This window comes from Ictidomys tridecemlineatus, chromosome 5 (genome assembly GCF_052094955.1).
Source record: "Ictidomys tridecemlineatus isolate mIctTri1 chromosome 5, mIctTri1.hap1, whole genome shotgun sequence".
NCBI lineage: Eukaryota > Metazoa > Chordata > Mammalia > Rodentia > Sciuridae > Ictidomys > Ictidomys tridecemlineatus.
Window position 1 is genome coordinate 76333273 of NC_135481.1, and position 6681 is coordinate 76339953.

At 40.2% G+C, this 6681-nt stretch overlaps 1 pseudogene; it reads right to left on the bottom strand.

Moving 5' to 3' along the window:
* Positions 1–1344: 1344 nt before the first annotated feature.
* On the bottom strand, positions 1345–3086 carry LOC101972558 (asparagine--tRNA ligase, cytoplasmic pseudogene; annotated as a pseudogene).
* Between the last annotated feature and the right edge of the window lie 3595 nt (positions 3087–6681).

The following is a 6681-nucleotide window of genomic DNA, read 5'->3' on the forward strand; positions in this document are numbered from 1 at the left end:
TTTTTCAATTCCTCTTCTTGTAGTATTTTGCTCAAAATGCTTTGCAGTGCTGGTTTTCTGGCTGCCAATTCTTTTAACTTTTGTTTATCATGAAAGATTTTAATTTCGTTGTCAAATCTGAAGCTTAATTTTGCTGGATACAATATTCTTGGTTGGAATCCATTATTTTTCAGTGTTTGAAATACATTGTTCCAGGATCTTCTCGCTTTCAAAGTCTATGATGAGAAATCAGTCATTAACCTAATTGGTTTACCCCTGAATGTAATCTGCCTCCTTTCTCTCGTAGCTTTTAATATTCTCTCCTTGTTCTATACGTTGCCTATCTTCATAATTATATGTCTTGGAGTTGGTCTATTACAGTTTTGAATGTTTGGGGTCCTGTAGGCTTCCAGGATTTGGCAATCCATTTCATCTTTCATCTCTGGGAAGTTTTCTAGAGTTATTTCATTTAATAGGTTGTCCATTCCTTTGGTTTGATTCTCTATGCCTCTTCTATCCCGATGACTCTCAAATTTTTTTTTTAATGACATCCCATATCTCTTGAATAGATTGCTCGTGGGATTTAAGCATCTTTTCTGTGTTGACTATATTCTTTTCAAGTTGATAAACTGTGTCTTCATTATCTGATGTTCTGGCTTCTACTTGATCTAGTCTATTTGTAATATTCTTGTTTGAGTTTTTAATTTGGTTTATAGTTTCCTGCATTTCTAGGATTATTGTTTGATTTTTTTTAAATCACTATCTCCTGGTAAAGCTAGTTCTTTGCCATTTGAATTTGTTTGTTTAATTCATTTTCAAAATATACTTTCATTGCTTGGACTTGCTGTCTCATGTCTTCTCTAATATTCCTTTCCATCTGAGTTAGGTATGCCTTGAGTTCTTTCCCTATCCATGTTTCTGATGCTTCTAGGTCCTCCTGTAGATTTAAGTTGTCCTGCATTGTTTGTACTCCTTTTTTTCCCTTGTATTTTCATGATGTTCACGTTACTTTCCAGCTCTATTTGATTGCTGTGTTTCTGCTCTCTTCTATACATTTGTTTTGGTTTTGTATATCTCTGTTGTCTCTCCTTTGTGTTGGTAGACTATGCCTGCTAAAGTGGATTCCACTGGGAAAGAATTCCAACGGCCGAGCTCCAGTGACGTCACCTCTCTGCTATAGTGGGCCCCAGGCTCCTTGCTGGGGTGTCTGAATGGGGGGGTGGGACTGGACTGTCTCTGGTTGGTTTCAGCTCCCAGTCACCGGTGGGCGGGTGGTCTCCAGCCACCCAGTTGCACGGGCAGCAGGTGGACTGTCGCCGGCGGGCGGGCGATCTCTAGCCACCCAGTTGCATGGTCGGTCACCGTATTTTGTTCCTTTTTAATGAGGCAGTCTGTTCCTTTCATGACCATCTTTTCTTCATGCGTTAGGAGGTATCAGTTATGGCTTACAGAGCTGGACAAATTGCGGGTACAAGCATATATCTCGGGTGTGATATCTATTCAGAATCCAAGTCAGGAATCGTTCTAAGCCCAAGCTGAATCCTCCATGAGGATGTGTACCATATTTTCTCTGATCTGTGTACCAGTAAGGAGTGGGGTCAATCCCTTCCCTTTTATAACCTGCCAGCATTTCTTCACTATTCCAGATATGCATTGAGCCTCCCACAATCTCACCAACATTGGGCATCAACACGTCAACAGATTCAGTAAGGCGGGAATCCTCAGGACATGGCTGCATGTAGAAGGACTTGATCTTCACAGGAAATCGACAGAGCAAGACTGGTTCATTAATGGTGTCTGTCATCAGTCTCTCAGGAGCTTCTGGGATATCTTCTCCAAATTCATAGAAAGTCCCATCTTCTTTCTTTACATTGTGTTCTTTTAGCCACACAATAGCATCAGAGTAGTTCATCTGTTTGAAAGGCCGTTTAGGGGGTTTAAAGTTCAGATTGAGGTCATACCCTATACTTGCTGCCAGTGATTTTAAGACTCTATCTACCACTTCACAAACCAAGTCCTCCAATCTGTTCAGGAGATCCTCAAAAGGTCAGGAAAGGGCACTCAGCTTCCACATGAGTGTACTCAGCCAGGTGACTTCGTGTTCTGGATTGTTCTGCTCTGTATGACTGTGCAATACAAAAAACATCTCCCAAGGATGGAAGGCAGGTCTCCAGGTACAACTGAGAGGACTGAGTCAAAAATGCCTCTTCCCCGAAACAGTCAAGCTTGAAGAGCGTGGCACCACCTTCTACCTGTGTCTGCACCAACATTGGAGGAGTAACTTCACAGTACCCCCTATCAAAGAAGTGATCTCTGAAGCACCTGGTGATCATGGAACGTGCTTTTAGGATTTTGGACATATTTTCTCCTCGGATCATCATATGCCTATTGTTCAGCTGGACATAGACATCAGATACTTCATTGATTAAGTTATCTGCTCCTCCAGCAGGGGCCATCCCTATAAGTCCCCAGAAGTCACAATTCAGCTCGTGGCCCCCTGGAGCCTGCTTGCCCTTTGGAGTAAGATTTAGCATTCCATATACAGCAACACTACTCTCCGTAGAAAAAACTACTCCATGGTAACACTGACACAACTCATCCGACAAGACACACTGAAGATAACCCGTACCATCCAGCAACCCCAGGAACATTAGATTGCCTACGCAGCCTATGGACCCAGCCAAAAACCTTTACTCTCTGGCCTCTATATCTTTCTAATGCATGAATCTCCACACATTGTGGCTCTGGCAGACTTGGATCATTTTTAATGTAATCTTTTTTGCTTCTTCGAGGTTCTTTTCTCTTCGCAAATTATCTTCTGCCTCTTTCTTCTCTCGGGATTCACTCTTCATTTGCTCCCTATGCCACATTTTCCTAATGTTCTTCATCTGTGATTTAGACATAATGTTCCACCTCTCATTTTCTTTATGTGAATCTACATGAATGGTAGGAAATGGATCTTTTCCTACTGTCATCAAAGCTTTTAGGCCTGTTTTAAATAGCTTCTCTTTGGTTCCATCTCCCGTGGTACCATTTCCCTCTCGATCTGAGACATACAGCTCTGCTAGCACCATCCCTGAAGCCGCACTGGTCACCTCCAAGGACATGGTCCAAACACCGCCGCTGCCCAGTCATGCCAACATGTGTGAAAAGCTCACCTCTGAACTTTCTTGTGTTGTCTCACACATGAGCTTTTGGGTGACACCTGTCTCTAGCAGGGGCATGTACAATTCTGGAAGCAAAATGTAAGTTTTTCTTGAAATCTTTAAAAATGTTTTTTATATTCTCCTTTGAGTGTTACAGCATAATATATTTTAATCCAAAGAAGGAAAAATTAGGGGCAGTGTGGTGTAGTGTCTAAGAGGGCTGAATTTAGTAGCTTGCTAACAGTGACTCTTGGCTCCTCTCTATCACTTACCTTCTTATTAGTTAGTCACAAGGCCTTGGGAAAGTTAGACCTTTCCTACTATTTTAAGGAATCTAACAATGGTATTTAACCTCACAGGGTAACTGTGAAGATTCAGTGAGTCAGTTCATACAAAGTACTTGGCCTCCTACCTAAGATAGACTTCTGTTTCATTTTGGACTTTTCTTTTTTGGGAATATCAGTTGTCTAAATTTCAATCTGTCCATTATTTTTCCTTCGTGGTCATCTTCTTATCTCTCATTTTTTTTGTCCTTAGTCTTTCCCTTTATATTCTATAAGAAAATATAAATATCTCCTAAATTTTTCTTTTGCCAAACCTGCCCTTTCCTTCAACCTAGATTGTATTTCTGCTAATAGGCTTATAAAACTTTAAAAAATAATAACATATAATGCACAGGAAGAAAAGTATAATCCTAAATGTGTATCCTGAGAAATTGCAAGAGAACAATCCGTGTATCACGTTTCAGGTTAAAAAACAGAATGCATTCCAGAGGCTCCCACATGAAGCCAAACACAAACCTGAGTCTCCTCCTCAAGGTAGCACTCTTCTGGCTTTGTTGGTAATCACTGCCATACCTTTTCTTTTTTAATATCTGGTAACCTAAGTAGGCATTCCTAAACCTTGTAGGTTAGTCTTTAAATTTTATATACATGGAATCGACCAAGGACCAGACCATGGCTCCTTTTTTTTTTTTTTTTTAAACCACGATCTAGCTCCTTCCACAAGCCACTCTATTTGTGAGCTTCATCTGTGTTGTAGGCTTCTTGCCTTCCTTTCTGTGTAGTCTTCCATCATTAGTGGGTAGCACTGTATCATCCCCTCTACATCTGGGTGGTTGGGCTTTGTATGTTTTTTGGCTACTACAAACAACACTGCTATAAATGTCCTGAACTTTGAATCCTGATGCCCTGTGACATTTCTTAGGGTAAATTTCATATCCATGAAAGAGTTTCTTGGGTAATAAAGCATCCATACAATCAGTTTTAATAAGTGTTGCCAAACAGTCACCAAAACTGCGCTGTGTGCTATCGTGTTTTTAATTCCCTTAAAATCACTCATCCTTTTAACTCTCTCACTTTCAGGTCCTGCTTCTCTCTGTTACAGCCTGGGTCTTTTTATACTGAGAAGGGCAAGTACTTACTGAGAAGGGCAAGTGTGAAAATTTTCTTCTGGAATATAAAAAGAGTTTATTTTCCAAGGGTTAATTCTTTTTCTTGTTCTCTTAAATAGTTTTCTTTTCCTTGACTTGTAATCTTCAGGCCATCCTCCCAGACTTGTGTTCATTTTCTTTTTTTTTTTTTTTGCTTTTCCTTGAACAAAGTGGGTACAGACTCTGTCATCAGAGGGAGTAGACTTTTTTTCTCCCCCACACCTATATCTTTCACAGAGATATACTGATATATAGATAGGGACTCTTTTTCAGAGATGTGAAAGGTTTACACACTGAGCTTTCAACCCAATTTCCCATTTCCGAGGAGACGTTTGCTCAACTGACATGACATCTACTTCTAATGCTTGATTTTGCGATATGTGAACCACTATAAGGCACAAAAATCTCCCATCCCCAGCATTCACCCCCGCATAGCAGAAACCGCCAGCTGCCACTAGTCCCTCCTTGTGTCTCCTTCTGCCTCTGTGTGCATACTTATTGACTCCACCATTTTCTTGAATTTGTCATCTCTGCCCAGATGAAGAGATTTGGAGGAGTGAGCTGGGGAAGGACAGAGTCGTTGAGAAAAAACCCACAGAAGTACAACTGCCTTATTCCCTAGTTGCTTCACTGTTCTGCTCTGAGTCAGGGGACCAATGGTGTGGTCAGCTTGGTATTGAGGATTGATCTTAGGGGTATTCAACCACTGAGCCACATCCCCAGTCCTATTTTGTATTTTATTTAGAGACAGGGTCTCACTGAGTTGCTTAGCACCATGCTTTTGCTGAGGTTGGCTTATAAACTCATGATCCTCCTGCATCAGCCTCCTGAGCCACTGGGATTACAGGCGTGCATCATAATGACCAGCTTTGCTGTGTATTTTAATGGATCCCTTAGTGAAAACATGAAAGCAGTTTTATGGGAAGGTGTTAACCAGATTATACCTTGCTCTGACAGTCATAACATATTACATTTAATTAGCAAAGTAGAGAAATGTGAAGGCAGGGTATATATATTTCTAAATTTACTGAACTACAGTTGCATGTTGCTGGGCTTAATGATGGGTTGAGAGAGGAATACATTCTGAGAAATGTGTTCATTTTGTAGTAGTTGTGTGAACATCCTAGAGTGTACTTACACACACATACATGGTCTAGCCTACTATGCACCTAGGTTATGTGGTTCATATCATTTTGTATATGGAGCAACATTGACCAAAATGTTATTATAGGGCATATAAAAGCTGTTTCAGCTGGAAACATCATAGTAAAGATGCATTAGTCTCTTCAAAGACTAAATCCATTTTGTCATTTTATGGAGTAATGGCACTGAGATTTTATCTCACCTTTTGAGATATTAAACTAGTTTTATAAAAGTCAGCATTAAAGAATATCATTGATGACATGTAGTGAATTGAAGCTGTCAAGATAGACAATCCACATAATTAAAAATGTACCATCTTTCACATACCATCAGCATGATGGGTTCTCTGAACAGTAAAGACATTATGTTTTTCTGGAATAGTTGTATTTTTAAATGGACTGGCCTAGTGGTTTTCAAATCTGACCGTGTATCAGAATTAATTGGGGATCTTGTCAAAGTGCATACTTATTTGCTGTCATGCCCAGACTTACTGAGCCAGCATATACATGGGTGTGCTGGGATATGGGTGTGCATTTTAAAGAGGACTGGAGTACTCTCTCTCCTCTTTTTCTAGGCTTCTGGGACACTACCAGGATAGATGCACCTGGGCAAGAAGCATCACTGAATCTGATCTCAGGTATGGTCTCCTGATTCCAAGGGCTGGGGATAATGGTTGTACCTTACTGGCTGCAATGTCTATGAAGGCTATATAATGGGGAGGGGACAGCAATATGGGCATTGCAAGTAATGCACAAAGACTTGTATTTGAAGTCAAGTTTTTTTATACCTTAAAATGGATTGACCTTGACCAAGTTTACTTTCTAGAGCTTCTGTTCTCTTAACAAAGAATGTAGGAAAATATTAAAAATGTCATTGGGTTGTTGTTGAGAAATTGAAATTTTCTGAGAATCTGTTTGAGTTATTTTTTGTTGCCTATCAAACCCCAAACTTGATGGGATTAAAGCAGTAAAACTTTATTTT